Source organism: Primulina tabacum, chromosome 6 (genome assembly GCF_025594145.1).
Source record: "Primulina tabacum isolate GXHZ01 chromosome 6, ASM2559414v2, whole genome shotgun sequence".
In the NCBI taxonomy this organism is placed as follows: Eukaryota; Viridiplantae; Streptophyta; class Magnoliopsida; order Lamiales; family Gesneriaceae; genus Primulina; species Primulina tabacum.
This window is the reverse complement of record NC_134555.1, coordinates 8,777,219-8,801,690: the sequence shown is the minus strand read 5'-3', so window position 1 is coordinate 8,801,690 and position 24,472 is coordinate 8,777,219. Positions and strand designations below refer to the sequence as shown.

At 29.0% G+C, this 24,472-nt stretch overlaps 1 long non-coding RNA gene across 1 annotated transcript in view; it reads right to left on the bottom strand.

The window, feature by feature from the left end:
- The window catches only part of LOC142549106 (uncharacterized), a 31,777-nt gene extending 7,305 nt beyond the window's left edge, over window positions 1-24,472 (bottom strand). The window contains exons 1-3 of the long non-coding RNA XR_012821062.1: window positions 24,394-24,472; window positions 24,138-24,255; window positions 23,135-23,204 (exon numbers count right to left, since the gene is read on the bottom strand). This is a non-coding gene — a long non-coding RNA (uncharacterized LOC142549106). The remainder of the gene's footprint in view (window positions 1-23,134; window positions 23,205-24,137; window positions 24,256-24,393) is intronic.

Sequence of the window (24,472 nt, the reverse complement as noted above, 5' to 3'; positions counted from 1 at the left end):
AGAAGTTAGGGAGCAGTTTATCTAGCTCCAGTAGTTCTAGCCCAAGTTATACTGGAGTTTATTGTAGCACTTGTGGAGGAAGACATTCCACAGAGCAATGCCGAGGTGTGTCTGGAAGTTGCCACATTTGTCGTCAGCCAGGACATTTTGCTAGATTATGTACACTGAGAGATTTCCGAAGATCTCAAGGAGCAGAATCATCTGGTTATGGTGACCGAGGAGCAGACCCAGGATGCACTTGATGGTATAATGACAGGTAATTGTTCTTTTGCGATTAGTTTGCATATGTATTGATAAATACTAAGGCATGCTCTACGATTATTTTTGAATGAATTGTATTGATAGATGCTTGATCTGTTGGGTCTGTATGTACTGTAGTATTGATTTCTTTATCTTTTGGGGGAAGATTGACATCAGTGAATTCTGTAAATATCGTATACTGCAGTGAAGTGAGAATGAGATTGAGTTATACTGTGTTGTACTTGTGTTGTCTGATTTTGACTGCATTATTGATATTGATGTGTTGACAAGTACAGAACTATTATAGATTCTTACCAGGAGATGGTAAGATTCGGACCTGAAATGGCCGAAGAATGAATGATGTAAGGTAAGGATTCTCGATTTTGAATTCCTTTGATGTCAGTATTATTTATGATTCGATGAATTTCGAAAGGAATGGAGTTATTCCTTATGCATTCAGTTGATTACTGAAATTGGGCATACCATGAGCTGAATTGCTAGTAGCAGGAGAATGCTAAAGTCTTTCCAGATAAGATTCCGGGTTTGCCTTATATCAGAGAGAGTGAATTCCGCCTTGAATTGATACCAGGTATTGGTTTTATTTTAGAAGTCCGTATAGAATGATACTGATTGATTTGAAAGAATTGAAATATCAGTTAGAAGATTTACTGATCGAAAATTACATCTGATTGTGTGTTTCTCTGTAAAGTACTTCAGTCCAGATTATGGGTTGATGAATCCGGTATTCAGAGGTATTCTGATGATTTTATGCCAGTTTATCTATGATATTTTGTGATATACTCGTGGCATATGACTGACTAAATTGAATACCTTGTATTGAATGATCTGATAACTGAAATTGGTGTATACAGAAATTGTTCAGATAAGAGTTTTGACTGAAACAGATTGTATTTGTGGGATGTAATATCCGATTATAGTATACCGATTGATCTTGACACAGTTGAGGCCGTGATCAGTGACTGAGGACGACACCGATGGCAGAAAAGTTAGAAATTCATATTTGTCTGCGGTTAGCAAATTATGATATGTGACTGTTGTTGTGAAATTGCTTGAGAATTGTTATTGTTCTAAAACAGTATTAAAGACAGATTATATTGTTTGGGGGACATTAAATCCGAAGATGATATAGCAGTTGATCTAAACAACGTCGAAGATGTGATACAGATTATTGGGAACCGTTGAGAGTATATACAGTTCAAGCCGAATTAGAGCTAAACTCGCGAATTAAAGCAGTTCAGAAGTTTGATCAGAATGTTCAGAACTCGGTTTCGATAATCAGAACAGGGTATTGATCAGAATATCAGGTAGGTGATACTGTATTGTATGTGAATAACCGACTTGTTTGTGCCGAATATTTCGAATCTGAAACGACAGGTATGATCAGAAATGCGCCATCTTTAATTCAACATTTATTCTGATGATAGAAAAATGCAGACTGACTTGAACTGACTGATGTTAGGAAAACAGATGAAATCAGTTGTAACAGAATTTGTACTGATTGCCGACAGGGGAAAACAGGAGATTGGTTATATCGATTATCGATTCTTGAATAGAAATGGGAGTGCATTTCTATGGATTGTGTGACGACATTACTGAAATCTGGATAAGATTGTGCTATGATGTAATTATGATTAACAGATTGCTTGAATCTGCCTATATGATGTTGTACAGGATGACGTACAGATACGAACAGACGACTGAGATTTATGTCAGAAAAAAGGGATCAGATTATATTGAATGCCAAAATTGATTATATCATACCATGATTTGGATTGATTTTGTACTTTTGGCAGAATATACAACAAGATCTTTCACCTATCGTTTATAAATCGACAGATAGTTGGAGCAACTATCCTGAAACTGGAGGATATCCAGGAACTGTAGTGCTGGATTTTAGCACTAGTTGAGACGATGTGTTGTCACTTTGTGAATGAATGTACGACAATAGCTATCATATGAGTATTGAAATAGCTTCAGTCCAGGTATCGTACAGTGAGGACGGTAGATTTCCTTCGTATGAGAATAATATCTCCGAGATGCCTGAGATTGGATCGGATGGAATCAGAGATATGAAAAAGAAATTGAAACTGATTCAGAGGAAAATGAAGACAGCTCAGAATAAATAGACTGAATATGTCAACGTCGGATGATGACTGTTGATATTTAAAACTGGAAAAATTGAATGTAACCTTGACTGGGAGTACCAAATTTGATAATAGAGGATAATATTGATTTGTTATGAGTCGGTAATTGGTATATACGGATGTTGTATAGCCAATGTTCTGAGATCGATTCTATCAGAATTACTTCAAGTTGTATTATGAGATTATACTTCTTGCATTAATATTCCAGAGTGGAGTTAGAGATTCAGGAAAGAAGAATAAGCCAGAATGAAGACTATTCTGCTGTTGAACATACAATAAAGTCGTCAGGGTATCAAAGAAGACTATTCCGTTTGTGAAAGTTCAATGGAGGCGTTATGATACTGAAGAAACTATTTGGGAAACAAAATCTGATATGAGACTGAAATTTCAGAATTGTTGCGTTGCAATGAGTTTTCTGATTAACCTCTATTATACATTTCTTTTTTTATCTGATTTGATTGCCTGTGATTTCGGGGACGAAATCGAATCTTAGGGGGGGGAGAAATGTAATGCCGAGATTTTATTTATTGTAATCGGAGATTAATCTGAAATGATTTATGGATTAATTGATGTAAATATAGATGGAATGGATTAGGCCGGGAAAGACGCGAAAATATGTGCGAGGGAGGTGCTATTCGCGCATATGCGCGACCTAGTGCGCACACATGCGTGATTCGGGCAGAAGACCCCGCGCATATGCGCGGTGTGAGGGCGCGCATATGCGCGAGGTGTCCAGTAGCCAAGGAGCTATAACAGAACATTGCGCGCACATGCGCGACGTGAGCCGCGCACATGCGCGAGGTAGGCAGAGAGTTGGGCGCACATGCGCGGGATGGAGGCGCGCATATGCGCGAGTTGTAATGCACCGAGACAATAGGTCTCGCGCATATGCGCGGGGCTTGGGCGCGCATATGCGCGAGTCATGCAGAATGAAAAAGTGCCACTTGCCCCTTACATTCAACGTGTATATATATATATGTACAAGAGTCTTCAAATTCTTCAGAATAGGGAAAGGAAGAACCGAGAAGGATTGGGGAGATTTTTCAAGTCTTAATCGTAAAATTCAATTCGCGAGAAATCCGTCCGTTCGAATTGTAATCCGACTTCGGTATCGTGTTCCTAGCGACGACAGCTACAACGGGATGTAAGTTTTATTGAATTCTGATATCGTTTGAGATTATGATATTGGGGGAATTATGATTTGACTGATATATTGTGTCCTGGATATACTACTCAGTATATAATTGAAGTCAGATCGAAGAACATACTATGTATGTATTTGTTATGATTTTCGGAGTCGATTTGGTTGAGATTTGATATCAAATTTGTATTGTTATCGAGTATGAGTTACATGAATTGATATCTGTTGATTTATATTGCGTGGTATATTTATATGGTACCGTTATGCCGTTGAAACCGAATTCGATTAGGTTCTAATTTTATCTGATATTGATTATGAGCCGTATTATTATATCTGTGATGTTGAAATTGACGGGGTTATCGAGGTTGTATTATCATGCCGTCGAAACATCAGTGAATTGATATTGATCAGATTCAGTATTGATTGAGATTGTATTATGGTGTCGTGATATCGATCAGATTATGTCTTGAATTGAGTTACACATTAATACAGTATATTCGATATTGTTATTGCCAGATTGATATAGATAGGCAGTGAGTCCAGGACTTCGACAGAGTCAGACTGAAGATGGACAGAGCTGAGTTTGAGACTTCGTCTTCGTCAGACCGAGAAGAGAAATATATAAGTCAATGTGGTACCGGGAGATCGACTCGAGTATAGTATGATATACTTGAGTTTCCCTAAATCACATACTTCTTATTATTATGTTCATTGATTTGACTGGATATGCTTGTTCTATGAATGTATAGAAAACAGGTATTAGTCGAGTGATCTTGTGACAGAAGTACCTGACAGTGGCGGGATCGCCACTGGCACATTGCACGATGTCACAAGATAGTAAATTGGCGAAAGTGCCAATGTCTATCACAGTATAGGGCACTGGACGATTGGCAAACGATGTGGATAGAATTTGAGTTTCTTCTATTACTGGTGATCGATACCCTATCAATGTGGATAAAATTGGAGTTTTTTCTATTACTGGTGATTGATATGGAATGCAAACGTCTGGAAATCGGGATCCCTAGACTAGGATTGAGTCTAGTCTGAGTTTAAGAGTTACGAATATTGATTCATTGATTGATGTTGATTTATGTTCCTGATTATGGTACATGTTTAGAGTAAGGGTTATTGTTGATATTAATTCATGTTTCGGATTATGATACATGCTACGAATATTTGATTCATGTTCTGATTTTGATACATGTTATGAATATCTGTTATATGCTTTTATATTATTTATATGATTGCATGTATACATGATTTATATTGGGAATGTAATTCTCACCGGAGTTATCCGGCTGTTGTCTTGTTTGTATGTGTGCATGACAACAGGTGGGACATGATCAGGGTCAAGAAGAGAACAAGGCTGGACTAGATAGCGTGGAGATCCGGGCTCATAAATAAATTAGGAGTCAGCACTGATATGTAGTTGAACCTAGTTGGATTATTGTAGACAATACAGAACTTGTATCTTTATATTTAATAATAATATGTAATTCAGATTGATTTACATAACGTTTCCGCTTTGTATTTTAAAAAAAAAAAATTTAGACCATGTTTATTATAATTGATTGATTAATTCTAAGAACGATTAAAAAAACTTTAATTAACGTCCGGGTCCCCACATGATCTCATTATGTTCTTGGGTTTTTTATTATTAATTTAAAAATAAAAAAAATATAAGCACGGATTAAAGTAATTTTGCAAAATTATTTTATTTTAAATTATTTTCGAAATATTTTTTTATTTTTAAATTAATAATAAAAAACCCAAGAACATAGATCATCTTTGTCCTCAGTGAATGGTATCATCAAGTTCATAATTTGAGCACGGATTAGAATGAGGTGGAGCATTAACCGTGCTTACAAAGCACGGATGCTCCACCTCACTCCACTATAATATATTATATTATTGTATTTTTATGTTGTGATTGAAATTCAATTAATAATAATAGCTTAAATAGAAAATAAACAATGTAAATTTAGGTATAGAATGAAAATATTATAATTCAGCGTAAATTTTATCGATACTATATGCTAAAGTTAAACCTCTTATTCGTGTATTAATAAAAGACTACTATTTTTATTCTCCTTAATTTTCTCCCTTCAATCCTCTCATATCTCTAATATTTCAATCATCCAACCAAATAATACAAAATATTTAATAATTACCATATATTATAAATTTTTATATTTTTTATTCGAATTAAATTAATTATTAAAAATTATAATAAATAATAATAATATATTTATAAATATACTTTCACGCAATGCGTGTGAGTTGGATGTTAGTTTGTTAATATCCAACATCGGCCCGTCTTCAACAACAGGCCATCACACAGATAACTTTCAGATGGATGATAGTGGAGAGGTATTGTACGTATATATTTTTGGTTCAAAGCTGATTCATGAGAACTTCACAAAAGATCACTAATTTCAAAAAATATGTACGTACAATATCTCTCCACTATCATCCATCTGAAAGTTATATGTGTGATGACTTGTTGTTGAAGACGGGCCGGTATTGGATATTTCACAAACTAACATCCAACTCACAGCATTGCGTGAAAGTATATTTATAAATATATTATTATTTATTATAATTTTTAATAATTAATTTATTTCGAATGAAAAATATATAAAATAAATATTAATAATATATGGTAATTATTAAATATTTTGTATTATTTGGTTGGGTGATTGAAAAATTAGATATATGAGAGGATTGAAGGGAGAAAATTAAGGAGAATAAAAATAGTAGTCTTTTATTAATACACCAATAAGATGTTTAACTTTAGCATATAGTATCGATAAAACTTACGCTGAATTATAATATTTTCATTCTATTCCTAAATTTACATTGTTTATTTTTTATTTAAGCTATTATTTATTAATTGAATTTCAATCACAACATAAAAATACAATAATATAATATAATATATTATAATAATATAAAGTTGGTGGGATATCACTGTAAACTTTTTGACTTTTGTAACCATGTTACTATTTGCTTTAATAAAGCATTGCACTGTTTATAACTTTAGTTGGAATCCGGGGTTTGATGTCCGGCTCTTCCTTCTATAAATAGGTAGCTTTGTGTTATTAGAAGAACACGGTCGAGTTTGCTTTCTTCTATTCTCTCTCTGTAAACATCATCTCTGCATAAATAAAAGCTTCAAGTTTTTTGATTACAACTTTGCAAGTTTATATTGTTTTTATTTTCTGTTCTTATTTACTATTTTAATTTTTAAAAACACTCGTGCTAAATTATTACTTTACTATGACATGATCTATATTTATTTGTAACTTGGAATTAAATTGAGATAATAAAAGATTTATTTAAATTTTAGAATTTAATGTAATATAAGGGTTTACTGGTTAGAACATAAGGTAAAAAAGATGAACCAGGAAATGGTAAACACAAGGTTCGAGTTTAACCACGAAATTATAAATTAATATTGTAGCCATTCAGCCTGCTTAGCCGAGAAATGGCTTTTAAGGTGTTTATGGGTGATTTTTATGAATTTATGTTTCAATGGGATCTCGGTAAAATCCTCTTTTGTTTAATTTCTTTGGTATATCTTTAATAAATCTTTTTATGTTTTGTAAAAAGTTCCAAATAAGAATCTTATATTCATTATTATTCCGGAATTTAAATGTCTCCTTTCTTAGCTCAGTTTGAGTTGAAAATGGTATATAGGCTGGAAACCAATAACCTCCATGTGTGCGAAAACCACTAAAGAAAAATTTGGTAAAACAGCGCCACGTATCAGATTCAATTTTATCCAAGCCTCAGATGGTATCAGAGCCATGTAAATAGTTTGGTTAATAATTTAGCACTTTTATTCAATGAATATTTTTGGAATGAAAGAAACTGTTCAAAACAATTTAAATGAAAAATATGATTTACCTGAAAATTTAGATTTGTTGAATAAGTGAACTATTCCTAAAATAGAATCAAAAATGATTTATAAATTAAGAACATTTGAAAGAATTAGTTTCAAACAGATAATTAAAACTACAGAATCTTCGGTACCTTTCATAATGAAGAAATGATTATTAGATTATTAAATAATGAAGATATTTTACCTTATAGGAAAAATTATAGATTTATTCATATATGTTTAATTCAAATTGCCTTTAGACCTTTAACTTTAGAAGGTTTACCAGAAAACTTTATAGCAGCTTTAAGATATGGTAGGAAATTTAAATTGGAAACAATCTCTAATGGGAATAATTCAATCCAGTCTGGCACATGGTCCAGTATATTTTGATATTTATCCTAATTTATCTTTATCGATGTCTGACATAAATATATTAGATTCTTTAACATTAAATGTTAAAACACATGGTTATAATTATACTATTGGAATAGAAGTAATATGTATCTGTTATTGTATTTATTATAAACCATTATTTACCCTAAATCTTATGTGTAAAAGAATAGATAAAAAATTAAATGAAACTATTCTAATAGAAAGTAATTTTAATAGATCTAATATTACAACTCGTAGATCTATAGAATAAGAAGAAATTGAATTTTCAGAAAACTGGATAATTGAACAAGCTGTTCCTAGAAATCCTATAATAAATAAAGATTTACAACAAGTTATAAAAAATAATGAAGGATCTGTTCAAATACAGTTTAATAATGAACAAAGAAGATCATTACCATCTTCTGTTTATACTAGATCAAGATCTAGTCATTCTTTTAGTTCACATCTAGATTATATAGTGGATATACCACAAATTTCTAGAGCTTCTACTTCTCAAATCAGAGAAGAAATAGAATCTTTTGTTGAGAATAATATAGAAGATTTAATTATAAATCAAAACAATATAGTTCATAAAAGCAATTTTCAAAAGGTTAGATAAACTGATACAGTTTCAGAAATGAATTTTAGTATTTAATGAATAAAGAATTAAAAATTGATTTTACCAAAGGATCTCATGCTAGAGCGAAGATTAATTCAGAATTTTATCTACCCAAATGAGAATCTTTCAGAGATTGATATTTTAAAAGTTTCTCTGAAGAAGAATTTGAATATATTGTTTCAGAATTTTATAAATATTGTGAAAACCAAAATAAATTAATCTATTTTGTTCCTTGGTTTTTAAAATATTTATTATAGATGATATTTCTAAACTAGAAAGAAATTATAAACTTTCCTCAGGACAGATTCAAAAATCTGTTTATCCTCCTCAACAATCTTTTATAATAGAAAAAATAATAAAATATTAAATTTTACTGCTTTTTCAAAATTATTTGATAATGATATGTTACAAATAACTGTTAAATATATAAATCAGATAATTGAAAAACAGAATTATACAAATTTATATCTGACGATAATAGGAGAAGAAATAAATTCTCTTAAAGATTGTATTGATAAAATCATTTTAGCTATCAATCAAATTAAACCAGATGTTCATATACAGTCTAAAGAAGAATCTAATATTGTCTCTATTGCTATTTCTTCTATATAATCCCCTTCAGAGATAAAAAAATTTTAAATTTAAATATTCTATTTCTGATATAGAAAAAATTATTAGAAGAAAAATCTAAAAATCTTAATTTAAATACTCTTAATGAAGAGTTTGAAAATATTAATAATAATTCTGATGAAGAAATAAATAAAATCAAATGGGCAGATAAACTTACTCAAACCAAATATTATTATGATAGATCCACTCCTATGGATGTTCTTTTTGAAGAACAAGAATATATTTTCTCTAATATTTGTAATGGGAAAAGTATTTATGAGTGGAAATATTGATGGTTTTAGTGATAAACAAATCTATAATACAGCTCACAAAATGCTTATGTAAAGCAGTGTGTGTAAGACTTCAGGTAATACTGATAAAAATATTGCTAAAATGATTATAGCAAGTTTTACTGGTCAACTTAAAAGTTGGTGGGATAATTATTTAAATCAATATCATAAAGATGAGATTCTTAATTAAATTAAAATTGAGAAACAAATTCAAATAGAAAATTCAGTTTATTCTCTTATTATAACAATGATTGAACATTTTACGGTAGATTCACAGATAATGGTGAACAAATTTGTACTTTATTAAGTAATCTAAACTGTAAAACACTTACTGATTTTAAATGGTATAAAGATACATTTTTATCTCGTATTTATGAAATACCCTGTAATAATAGTTTATGGAAAGCTAAATTTATTGATGGATTACATTTTCTATTTGCTGAAAGAATAAGAAAAGTTTTAAGGAAATATGATATTTATATTCCATATGAAAATTATACTTATGGTAAATTAATAAGTATTTGTATACAAGAGGGTTTAGCTCTCTGTAATGAATTAAAATTAAATAATCAAATTAAAAGACAGAATTTACTTGAGAAAAAACAATTAGGTAAATTTTGTGATCAATTTGGTATGGATTTACCTAATAAAGGTAAGAAAAAAAATTAAAGATAAAGACAAAAAACTTTATAGAAAGAAAAGACATATGTCTGATAGACAAAAAGATAGAAAAATGAAAAGAAAAGAAAGTCGTGAATCACGGAAAGCATAAAGGTATAGAGAAAAAAATAAATTAATTATTTGTAGAAAATGTAAAAAGCCAGGACATTGTGCTAATCAATGTTGGGCTACAAATAAAATTAATAATTTAGAAATTGATGAAAATCTTAAAGAAACATTATTTAAAATAATAATGAATTCAAATAATAATTTTAATAGTGAGTCTGATACTTTATCAGAATCATTTGAATCAGAAAAAATTCTAGGTAATGAATCAGATACTTCAGATCCAGAAGAATGTAATAACTGTATAAAAGAAAAATCTTGTATAAATCATATAGATGATAATAATGATAAAAATGATGATTTTTATAAACTTATGTCTCAATTTCAAGATTTAAATATAAATTTTTTAACAAATAATAATATTTTAGAATTTTTTAAAATGATTAAGGATCCAATATTAAAATCCACAATTATAAATCAAATGGATAATAATGCTTCAACTAGTAATAATAATATTCTTGTTAAACAAGAACAAGCTTATTCCATGAAAGAAGTAAAAAATCTTCTACAACAAAAATATAGTAAACAAAATTCAGTTACTATACATGATTTAGTTAAAGAAATAGATAATCTTAAGGAGCAAAAATTTTACAACACAATAATTATAGTTTAAATTATCGTATTTCAACTATTGAAAATAATAATAATAATTCAATTTATAATTCTGAAAGTTTTGATAATACTCAAGATATTTCATTTACTGATTCAAATTAAAAACATTTATCTATTTTAAGCATGATTATATCTCAAAAATGATATATCAATATTACTCTATTAATTGAAAATTTTTATAAGAAAAATTTCATTGACATGATTGATAGTGTTGCATATTTAAATGTTATACAGGAAGGATTAATTCCTACAAAATATTTTCATAAAATACTCATTCTCTTTCTCATGCTGGAGGAAAACCTTTATAAATAAATTATAATTACCAAAAGTATATATTTGCAAAGATAAAAACTGTATTCTAACCAGTTTTTTATTAGCAAAAGACAGTTCTAGCCAACTTATACTTGGACTTCCTTTTATTTATCAAATTTATCATTTAACTCATGTTGATGAAACAAGTATTATAGGAACTTTTCAAGGTAATCCTATTTCTTTTAAGTTTATAATTAAACATGTTCATAGAATTCTGAATGAATTACAAGAAAAGATAGAAAGAAAAACTTTTCAAATTAATTCTTTAAAATAAGAAGTAAAAATTCTAACTATGGATGACAAATTACAAAATTCTAAATCACAGGAAAAAATCAAAATTATTTATAATAAATTTTCATTAGAAATATGTAATGATCTTCCAAATGCTTTTTTGAAACGTAAGAAGCATATTATTTCTCTTCCATATGAAGAGGATTTTGATGAAAAGAATATTCCGACCAAGGCTCGTCCTTGTCAAATGAATTCTGAATATTTAGAATTATGTAAAAATGAAATTCATTCTTTACTAGAAAAAGGTTTAATAAAATCTTCCCAATCACCTTGGTTATGTACTGCTTTTTATGTTAATAAACATTCTGAGCAGGAAAGACGTATTCCTAGGCTAGTTATAAATTATAAACCTCTTAATAAGTTCTAAGATGGATTAGGCATCCTATTCCTAATAAAAAAGATATACTAGATAGACTTGTAAATACAATTATATTTTCAAAATTTGATTTAAAATCAGGATTTTGACAAATACAAATTAAAGATTCTGATAGATATAAAACTACTTTTAATGTTCCAATAGGACATTATGAATGGACAGTAATGCCATTTGACTTAAAAAATGCCCCTTCAAAATTTCAACAAATTATGAATGATATTTTTTATTCCTACAATTTTATAATTGTTTATATAGATGATATTTTAGTATTTTCAAATGATATTGAAACACATTTTAAAGATTTAGATATGTTTAAAAATATTGTCATCCAAAATGGCCTCGTAATATCAAAATCTAAAATGATTTTGTTTCAAACTAATATTAGATTTCTTTGTCATATGATTGAAAAAGGAAAAATAATTCCTATACAAAGAAGTATTGAATTTAGTTCAAAATTTTCTGATATTATAACTAATAAAACTCAGTTACAAAGATTTTTAGGAAGTTTAAATTATATTTCTCCTGTATTAAAAATCTAAATGAGGACTCTGCTATCTTATATGATAGATTAAAGAAAAATCATTTACCTGGTTTGAAAAACATAATATAGCTATTAAAAATATTAAAGAGAAAGTTAAAAATATTCCTTATCTTATGCTTGCAAATCCCAAAGGGATAAAATAGTTGAAACTGAAGCTTCAGATATAGGTTTGAGGAATCTTAAAACTGATAGATCCTCAAACAAAACAGTAATATCTTATTAGATTTTATTCTGAAAAATGAAATAATTCATAGAAAAATTATTCTACAGTAGCAAAAGAAATTCTAGCTATTGTAAGATGTATTTTAAAATTTCAAAATAATTTATATAATCAAAAGTTTATTATAAAAAATGATTGTAAATCCGAAAAATTTATGTTTATGAAAGATTTTAAACATGATGTTTCTAAACAAATGTTTGAAAGATGGCAGGCTCATTTAGCTCATTTTGATTTTGATATCATTTATAAAAAAGGTGAAGATAATCAATCACTTACCAGATTTTTTAACTCGTGAATATTTATCTCAATGATCTTAATTATAGATATGAGCTCTCGAGGTAGAGGAGATTTCTCTTATAGAGGAAGATGTGGTAGGAGAAAATCCCCTAATATTATTGTCCAGCATGGTAAACAAAGGCTAATAGCCCGGAACATATCTAGTTCATCAGCCAGTAATACTGAGCAAAATGAGTTATACAATGAATTTCAAGAATTCTTGTAACAAAAACAGAGAAATAATACAGATTCTCCGTCTCAAGCATCATATGCTAATATCATTAAAGATGATGAAGGTAATTCAGCTCTTTATATAGAGACAAAATATAAAGATTTAATTCTTCTCATAGAAGAAAAAAATATCAAATGGGAAAAAACTACATGGACTATCATGGAAAGATATCTTACCCATACATCATATGTATATGGTTCTTATAAACAAAGAGAATTTTATGAAAATCTTCTATTATCAACAAAAAATGTTGAAATAACTCACTTTTATAGTAATAGTCAGCAGAAAAGAAGTTATAACTTCACAAAGTTTATTATCAAAAAGATTATATCTATTGAAGAATGTGATATATCTCCTTGTGTTGAGAGTTTTAATAAAACTCTATTTTATGATAATGAAAAAAGAAAGCATACATGGTTTTTAAAAATCTGTGAAAATATTTTTCATTATCCAATTCCTAATTGGTTTTTAACATGGCTGAAAATATTTGGTCCATCAGCAAAAATTTTGCCAGAGGTTTTCATAAAACCAATGAATACTTGGTTAAATGTTTCCCTAAGTATTAAAAATTATTTTTCAGAACACTGGATTGACGGCAAAACTTTTATATGTCTATTTTTTATGGAATTTGGAATTCCATGAATCTGTAGATGGCAACCAGAATTCGGTTACACTCATGAAGGCATTCTTTGCCTATGGAGAGTCAGTTTCACAAAATTTTGGGACAAATTATTAAGAGATGATCCAGATACTGGCAAGATTTATGGCTATGAAACTCTTCAACAGATGGAGGAGAAAATTTCTTTATATCAGAAAGATTTTAATAATAAACAAGAAAAAGAGAAAGATTCTATGAGTCCATTCAAGATTCTGACCCAGAAATATTCTTAGATTTATTCAAAAGAAAAAATGACTGAAGTATGCATTGAAGAAATGAAGAAGGATCTTTATAAGAACATCGGATGTTCTGATTCCAAATCGGACAAATCAATGGCTTCCGAATCAAGAGAGAATCAATTCATTCATCTCATGCAAATGCAAGATGCAAAAGACCCAGATGAAGATATTCCTAATTTTTCTCATATCAGTGAAATTTTTGAAAATTTAAAAAATTCAATAAAGGATAATATCAAAGATGATTAGGATATTCATCTTTAATAAAGTTGGTGGGATATCACAAGTTGGTGGAATATCACTGTAGACTTTTTGACTTTTGTAACCATATTACTATTTGCTTTAATAAAGCATTGCACTAATTATAATTTTAGTTGGAATCTGGGGTTTGATGTGCGGCTCTTCCTTCAATAAATAGGTAGCTTTGTGTTCTCAGAAGAACACGGTCGAGTTTGCTTTCCTCTATTCTCTATCTGTAAACAACCCTTCTGTATAAATAAAAGCTTCAAATTTTATGATTAGAACTTTGTAAATTTATAATGTTTTTATTTTCTGTTCTTATTTACTGTTTTAATTTTTATATTTCATAAATTAGCCTAAATGATAAGCTAAAACACTCGTGCTAAATTATTACCTTACTATGATACCAATTTAATTTATTAGTATAAATTCACTTTAATTTAATAGTACAAACAAATAACCACCTGTATTCAGGAAAAATAAGTCTTCAAACCTTCAGCTTTAAGCAGCTTGCTGTGAGCTTTGTTTCTCGAAGGCCTTTAAGGCGATAATAATCTTATTCAGAAAAGTTTAGATAAGATTAAAAATCTAAATAAGAAATAATGGTTTTTAAGTTGTTTAAGCCCAAAACAACAAACTCTATATTCTTTAAGATATACCGAATGGGTTGAAGAAACTAAATTAAATTTAGATTTTTTCAAATGGATGAAAAAAATATATTTTCCCGCAAGAAATAAAATATTTCGAAAAAGATGAGTCTTTTATAAATACTCTTGAATCAACATATAAATTATATATTCATGAAACTGGAGAAGAACCTTTTGAAATTCATCCTCCATTCACTACTTTACAAATTAAAAAGAGTGATAAAGAGATTTACGCTGCTCCTATAAAATCTGAATTAGGAAATGGTAATTTTGACCATATAATTCAGCAAAATAATTTTACTAATCTTACTTTACATTCTTTAAGAAATCAAACTACTAGAATAGAAGATATTTTAGCAAAATCTAAACAAAAACTTCTAGTGGTGAAAGTTCATGAATTTTAATGATAAAACCTTCTCCTAATCTTAAATAAGAGAAATTTCTTTTAAGTTCCAAAAAGGATGAAGATTTTATGGAAGGTCTAATAGACAAATTACAAAAAATCAATATAAAAGAAAAGTGTTCTATTTCGGTAATTTCCAAAGCTGAACAACTTGAAAACTTTTCAAGTTTGTCGGAGGATGAAATGCAAATTAATAAAATGCATAATGTATCAATTGTAAAACTTTTTTATAAAAAAAAGCAACACCAATTGATCTTCAAATAGAAGAAAAGAAAGATTACGTTCAGTTTAATAGAGAAGCCATTACTGAATGGAATATAGATGGAAAATCTGAATATCAGATAAAAACTGTTATTAAACAAATGTTAATATACTTTTCTGCCGCAAAAATAAAAGGTAATAATCATAGGCAAATTGCTCAAGCCGTTATTGCTGGTTTTACTGGCCAACTTCAAGGTTGGTGGGATTTTTATCTTTCAAAAGATGCAAAGAATAAAATCCTTAACTCATCTATAATTGATCTTAATGGAAGAGAAGAGTCAGATGCGGTTAATACACTTATTTATACTATTCTATCTAATTTTATTGGAGCTAATGAGCTTCAATTAGATATATCTCAAGAACAATTAATGAACTTGAGATGTCCAACACTATCTGAATTCCGATGGTATAAAGATGTTTTTATGATGAAAGTTTTATTTCTGGACCTCCAGTTCTTTTCGCTGAAAAAGTTAAAAACAGATTAAAATCTAAATCTCCAACAAACTCTATAGATTGGAGTTTACTTATCGAGATATATCCGCCGAAATAACTGCAGAAGGAATAACTCTTTGCAATGATATCAAGTTAAAAAGACAACTTGATATGCAAAAAGAAGAAAATCAAAATAATATCGGTGATTTTTGTGAACAAATTGGTTTTCAGCCAAAACAATGTCCTAAAGAGAATAAGAAAAGAAAAAGATTTCTTTTTAAAAAGAAAAAACATTATGTAAAAGATAAAAATAAATCTAAAAAATATTTTAAGGAAAGTTCTAAATAGACTATAAAAAATAATGATTCAAATAAAGTGCCAGTATGCTGGAAATGTGGAAAAATTGGACATAAAGCTAATAAGTGTTATGTCAAGAAAAAGAATAATAATCTCAATATAAATAATGATTTAAAAGAATTATGAATAAATATTCTTCTTAATAAAGAAGAAATCTAAAGCCGAAAGATTTATATATTAACATTATTGATGAAGAAATATCTGAATACTCTAATAGTAGTTCAGATAATGATTCTGAAATATCAGAAAATAAAATCTGTTATCCAAATTGTGATTGTGACACATGTCTCATAAATTTTATGGGATTAGAAATAAATGTTATATCAAATGAAAAAACTTTCATTTTAGATCTTATAAATCAACTAAAACATCATATAGAAAAAAAAGCTATAGAACATTATCTAAATATGGCAAATCATAAGCCTACTAAACTTGTACAAAACACGGTACAAGAAAATGAATTATATTCTTATAATAAAATATTATAAAAAGCAAAACAAAAAAAAAAAAAGAACCCACTATCTCCGAATTAAAAGGAGAAATAGATCAGATAAAATATTTAAAAGAAAGAGTAAATATTCTTAGTATTAATAACAATCATAGTTGGGATAAAGATTCCATTTCTGACGAAGAAGAAGATGAAATGTATTTTACCCGAATACAATAATAAAATAAATCAAATGATATGGGTCAATAAAATTGATCAAATTATTCTCAAAAGTGGTACTCAAAAGTAACACTTATTGTTAATAAAAAATTTAAAATTACTATTGAAGTACTTTTAGATACATGAGCTGATGTAAATTGCATCAGTGAAGGAATTGTTCCTTCTAAATACTATAAAAAAACTACTAAATTCATAACAGCTGCTAATAAGCAACTTCTTATAGTTAATTACAAATTTTCTGATGTGACAATATGTAATTCTGGAGTTTGTCTTAATGCTACTTTAATTCTTATTAAAAATATTTATACTCCTGTTATATTATGAACATTTCAAATGTTGTTTCCGATTAATAAAATTAATGAAAAAGGATTATATACCAATATTAAAGAAAATGATTTATTTTTCTCTTTCACAACTGTACCAGTATCAAAATCTATTAATATTTTACAAAAAATAGTATTCAATAAAGAAAATTTTGTTATTTCTTTAAAAGATGAAATTCTCTTTAAAAATATTAAAGAAAAAATAAATTCTGAAAAATTTCAAGAAAAAATAAAAATTATTTCAAAAATTATATTTATATAAATATGTGCAGAAGTTCCTAATGCCTTTTGGAATAGAAAAAAAAATCAAATAAGTTTAACTTACAGACAATTTTACTGAAGATAAAATTCCTACAAAAACAAGGCCTATTGCAATGGAGCCTAGACTTTTAAACTATTATAAAGAACAAATTAATAGTTTTCTTAAAAAAGAATTGATCAGACCAAGTCATAGTCCTTAAAGTTGTCCAGCATTTTATGTAGAAAATGCAGCATAGATAGAAAGAGGAACTCCTATACTTGTTATTAATTATAAAACGCTTAATAAAGCATTAAAATGGATAAAACATCCATTACCAAATAAAAGAGATATATTAAATAGATTATTTAAAGAAAAAATATTCTCTTCTTTTGATTTAAAATCAGGGTTTTATCAAATTCTTCTAAAAGAAGAGGATAAATATAAAACAGCTTTTACTGTACCATTTGGACATTACGAATGGAATGTAATGCAATTCGGATTAAAAAATATTCCAATGGAATTTCAAAATATAATGAATGAAATTTATAATTCATATATAGATTATATTATAGTCTATATAGATAATGTCCTTATTTATTCTGATAATATTGATCAGCATTTTAAACATCCTAATATATTTATTCAAGTCACTAAAAAAGCTGGTTTAGCAGTAAATCAGAAAAAAGTAAAACTTTTCCAAACCAAGATAAAATTCTTAGGACATTACATTGAAAATGGAATAATGATTCCTATAGAAAGAGCAATTGTTTTTGCTGACAAATTTCCTGATAAAATCACTGAAAAAAATCAATTACAAAGATTTCTTGGTAGTCTTAATTACATAGGAGATTTTTATAAAGATCTCGCTCAAGACTGTAAATTATTGTTTTAAAGGTTGAAGAAAAACCCTCAACCATAGATTAATAGTCATACTTTAGCAATACAAAAAATAAAAGAAAGAGTTAAAGAATTTCCTTGTTTATCTATTGCTAATCCAGAAGCATTCAAAATAGTTGAAACAGACGTCTCTGATAATGGATATGGAGGTAAACTTAAACAAAAAACAAATATTAAATCTAAAGAAATTCTTGTCAGATACACCTCTGGAAATTGGAATAATACACACAAGAATTATTCTACAATAAAGAAAGAAATTCTTTCAATTGTTAAATGTATTACAAAATTTGAAAGTGATCTTTTAAATAAGAAGTTTTTATTGAGAGTTGATTGCAAATCTGCCAAAGATATTCTTCTAAAAGACGTTAAAATAATAGCATCTAAACAAATATTTGCTAGATGGCAAGCTATATTAGCCTGTTTTGACTTTGATATCGAATATATCTCTGGAAAATCTAATTTTTTACCAGATTTTCTAACCAGATAATTTTTGCATGGATCAACCTTGGAAGACAATCCTAAAGAGGTCAGCAACAGGCAAAAAGCCAATGAATAAACCACCATTTAAAAAAGGCACAAATATTCCTCAACCTAATATGAATATTGAAGAAGAAAAATTTGATCCTATTAAAGAATTTGCTGAGGATCCTACTGCATATGATATTCATTATTATAATAATGCAATATTTGCATTAAAAGGATCTAAAGAATAATTAAAATATCCTTACTTATTTTCAGGATCTCTTAATTGCTGTCATGTAGATAAAGACTTAAAAGGTCTATCACCTATCCATATAGCTCAAAGCTATTTAATTAAAGATCTACAACCCATATTGGGAAGAAAAACCAGAGACTATTTTGAAACAATTTTAGTTGAAACTGGCTCTGTTGAAATTCAACATATGGATCGCAATCGCGATTTCGCCTTTTCTAAAATGATTATTAAGAAAATTATTCCAGCAGCTAATTGGGGATTACCTCTCGGCCAAGCTCGCCAATTGAACACTTTTCAGGCAATGCCGAATATGTTCAATTATCATGATTATATCATGGCCTGTGATACTATTCTTATATACGAGAATTCCCAACGAAAACATTCTTGGTGGATAAAATTCCAACTCGATCATATTAATCAGTTTATACTTGGTTTAAAACCTTCTTTTTTTCATGGGGGGTAATGTCCATCTATTATTCCTCGAAATGTTAAAAATATATGGACCAAATTCCAACAAGTCAATTCACAATTTGATGGATTAACAACTATGATCCAATTTGCTATCAATTATAATATTCCTTAGATAATCAGATGGGAATATGGGTTACAAGACCAAGCCAAAGAAAAATTGGAAATAAAATTTACTCCTACTATCTTGGTCAGGAAAATTTTAATAAAATGATGGGGAAAAGAAGACTTTTTTGCTGAGGGAAAAGTTTATGATCGGCAAGGAGTTATTGCCCTTGGACCAGCCAGAGAAACCATGAGAAATCTAAATAGAGATACGTCTACTCAGGCCACACTAATTAAAGAATTATTCCAACATTTGGACAAAGATACTATTACTTCCATGTTTACTGAAGTATTTGGTGAAAAATCTAATTTATCTACTCAAGCATCAACTTTTTCAAAAGGAAAAGAAAAATTTGAAGAAGATACACCAATGACAGATCAAGATGATCAAGAGCAGGATGCGCAAGACCCTTATGACGGAGACGATATATTTGCATTATTGAATGCATAAAAAATTGGGAAATGACCTGGATACCATGACCAAAAGCCTTTTGTATGAATTATTGATGTAATTTAAGATGGTTGTATCTTATCTGTTTGTATGAACGTGTCAAGTTTTTATTAGTGTGAGTACTGTAGATAATGGTTCTACTGTTTAATATTGTATTCTATTTAAGAAGTGGTTGCTCTTTGTGCTCCACACACTACGAACTACTCCTTCTTTCTTCTCTCTGAATAAGAATTTGATAATTCGCGCAATATCTCCAGAGTTCTAGTTTCATCCTTCTGCATTTAGAATTATGTAAGTATATGTCTTATGAATTTCATTAGATATATGATCCACCGTTTTATTATATGATGCCTTCTGCCAATTATCTAGTAAAATTAAAAAAGAAGATTAAATTAACGAAAACTCGAATTAAAGTTCTTCAAAATCAATTAAAAGATCCAGAGATCAATCCTGTTTATAAACATTGGTTTACATATCCAAATTTGGAAAGATCTAAACTCGCCTTAAAGGCCTTCGAGAAACAAAGTTCACAGCTAGCTGCTTAAAGCTGAAGGTTTGAAGACTTATTTTTCCTGAATACAGGTGGTTATTTGTTTGTACTATTAAATTAAAGTGAATTTGTACTAATAAATTAAATTGGTATCATAGTAAGGTAATAATTTAGCACGAGTGTTTTAGCCTATCATTTAGGTTAATTTATGAAATATAAAAATTAAAACAGTAAATAAGAACAGAAAATAAAAACAATATAAACTTACAAAGTTGTAATCATAAAACTTGAAGCTTTTTTTTATGCAGAAGGGTTGTTTACAGAGAGAGAATAGAGGAAAGCAAACTCGACCATGTTCTTCTAAGAACACAAAGCTACCTATTTATAGAAAGAAGAGCCGGACATCAAACCCCAGATTCCAACTAAAATTATAATTAGTGCAATGCCTTATTAAATCAAATAGTAACATGGTTACAAAAGTCAAAAAGTCTACAGTGATATTCCACCAACTTGTGATATCCCACCAACTTTATTAAAGATGAATATCCTAATCATCTTTAATATTATCCTTCATTGAATTTTTTAAATTTTCAAAAATTTCAACTGATATGAGAAAAATTAGGAATATCTTCCTCTGGATCTTGTGCATCTTGCATTTGCATGAGATGAATGAATTGATTCTCTCTTGATTCGGAAGCCATTGATTTGTCCGATTTGGAATCAGAACATCCGATGGTCTTATAAAGATCCTTCTTCATTTCTTCAATGTATACTTCAATCATTTTTTCTTTTGAATAAATCTCAGAATATTTCTAGGTCAGAATCTTGAATGGACTCATAGAATCTTTCTCTTTTTCTTGTTTATTATTAAAATCTTTTTGATATAAAGAAATTTTCTCCTCCATCTATTGAAGAGTTTCATAGCCATAAAGCTTGCCAGTAACTGGATTATCTCTTAATAATTTGTCCCAAAATTTTGTGAAACTGACTCTCCATAGGCAAATAATGCCTTCATCAGTGTAACCGAATTCTGGTCGCCATCTCCAGATCCATGGAATTCCAAATTCCATAAAAAATAGGCATAAAGTCTTGCCGTCAATCCAGTGTTCTGAAAAATAATTTTTAATACTTAGGGAAACATTTAACCAAGTATTCATTGGTTTTATGAAAACCTCTGACAAAATTTTTGCTGATGGACCAAATATTTTCAACCATGTTAAAAACCAATTAGGAATTGGATAATGAAAAATATTTTCACAGATTTTTAAAAACCATGTATGCTTTCTTTTTTCATTATCATAAAATAGAGTTTTATTAAAACTCTCAACATAATCCCAAAAATTGAATTTAAAACTCATTTGATGGCTTTGAGAATAAAAATCATTTTCAACTAATGGAGATATATCACATTCTTCAATAGATATAATCTTTTTTATAATAAACTTTGTGAAGTTATAACTTCTTTTCTGCTGACTATTACTATAAAATGAGTTATTTCAACACTTTTTTGTTGATAATAGAAGATTTTCATAAAATCTTCTTTGTTTATAAGAACCATATACTTATGATGTATTGGTCAGATATCTTTCAATGATAGTCCATGTAGTTTTTTCCCATTTGATATCTTTTTCTTCTATGAGAAGAATTAAATCTTTATATTTTGTCTCTATATAAAGAGCTGAATCACCTTCATCATCTTTAATGATATTAGCATATGATGCTTGAGACAGAGAATCTGTATTATTTCTCTGTTTTTGTTTCAAGAATTCTTGAAATTCATTGTATAACTCATTTTGCTCAGTATTACTGGTTGATGAACTAGATATGTTCCGGGCTATTAGCCTTTGTTTACTATGCTGGACAATAATATTAGGGGGTTTTTTCCTACCACCTCTTCCTCTATAAGAGGAATCTCCTCTACCTCGAGAGCTCATATCTGTAATTAAGATCATTGAGATAAATATTCACGAGTTAAAAAATCTAATTGGTGATTATCTTCACCTTTTTTATAAATGATATCAAAATCAAAAGAGGCTAAATGAGCTTACCATCTTGCAAATATTTATTTAGAAACATCATGTTTAAAATCTTTCATAAACATAAATTTTTCATATTTACAATCAGTTTTTATAATAAACTTTTGATTATATAAATCATCTTGAAATTTTAAAATACATCTTAAAATAGCTAGAATTTCTTTTGCTACTGTAGAATAATTTTTCTGTGATTTATTCTATTTTCCATAACAAAATCTATAGTGAGCACGGATGCTCGTGTCCACGTGGAGAATCCGTGCTTTGTTTTGTAAGCACAGATGCTCGAGCATCTGTGCTTACAAAGCACGGATAATGCTCTACCCCACTTTAATCCATGCTTACGAAGCACAGATTAAACTAATTTTGCAAAATCATTTTATTTTAAATTATTTTTAAGATATTTTTTTAAAAAACCCTTCTGTTTTTGAATACACTCCATCCAGATTGCCTAGACTTGTGTATTACTAGTAACTGTAAATAACTTGTTTTCCGTTTAAAAGCACTTTGAAGAAGAAGATAACGTATTTGGATAATAAGTATACCTCATCAATTCCAGCGAACTTTGATTTGCAAACATCTTCAAAGATGTTATATACAGAAAACCTCATATTCCTGAATAAAAATGTAGTAGTATGAGTAGCCTTTCTAAGATTTGAAGGTCCAAATTGAGCCTACGAGAGGAAACAAGAGATTAAGAAATATGCTTATTGTTGGAAATTTTAATAAAATTTAGAGTTTGAATGAAAGTTATGACTCATGAATGTGGGAGTGTCTTTTGGCTCTCCACATTCTTGAGTTGGTTGTGGCTCATTATTGTGGAGTGTCTTTTGACTTTCCACATTCTTGAGTTATTTGAAAACCTTTTGGTTCTTTATATTCTTGAGTTAATGGGAAGATTAATTGAGTTAATTAATCTTCCATGACTCTTGGTGTGCATTTTGGGGCTTATATATAATGGGTTCATTTCCTCATTTCAAACACATGAAAATCTTTTCTCTTTAAAGTATTATCTTGTATTTCATATTGTTATCTTTTCATTTGGCCTCCGTTAAATCTCGGTGATAAAGTAAAGGTACGTTTTCAGTTCGCCGTAGTAGTGTCTCGTGCTAAGTCACTGCTGGTTGTTCCGTTGTATCCTGGAAAACAGACGTCTAAGATGATCCTCGAAGCACATACAGGAGGGGACGAATCTGTTTTAAGGAAACTGTACATGCTACATGCCTCAGTTTGGTTTTGTTTTCTTTTACACAATAGTCATACTGTAAACATCAAACTTGTTTCGATTATTGCTTTATCTTTACAAGTTCGTTTCTTGGCTACTGTTACAAGAAATACCTTTCATCATTTTTGTACACCAATTTATTGGTTCATACATTTGAATTTATATTGCAGTTTTTTGCATCAGATAAATGAGAAAAGATGATAGCTACTGCCCATTCATTTCCATTATTTCCCAAAATTTTCATCTTTTTTCCTTGATATTCAAGTAAAAAAAAATGGCAATTATGCGCTGCAACATTAAACTATAAGAAAATGCACTAATACCTGTCAAAAAAAAGGTGATGTTGCCCTGGAGAAAGAAAGTACCATTGTTTCCGGCCACACACATCTGCTGACCAACTGTATGACCTGAAAATATCAGCATGAAGCGGTGTTCATGTACCTGCACTTGCAATCAAAATTTTCACATCGTCTCTCGAAGTCTAACTGTGTATATTGACCTGAATCAATTTTCGACATGCATTCATCTGCGAATGAATCAGTGGTTTACAAAATGAGTTCATTCAGAACATTAACGCACCTTTTGCTCCCATATATACGAAACGGTAGTCAGAGCAACTAATTTCATCTCTTCCTCGTAAAGAGTCGGGATCACTATG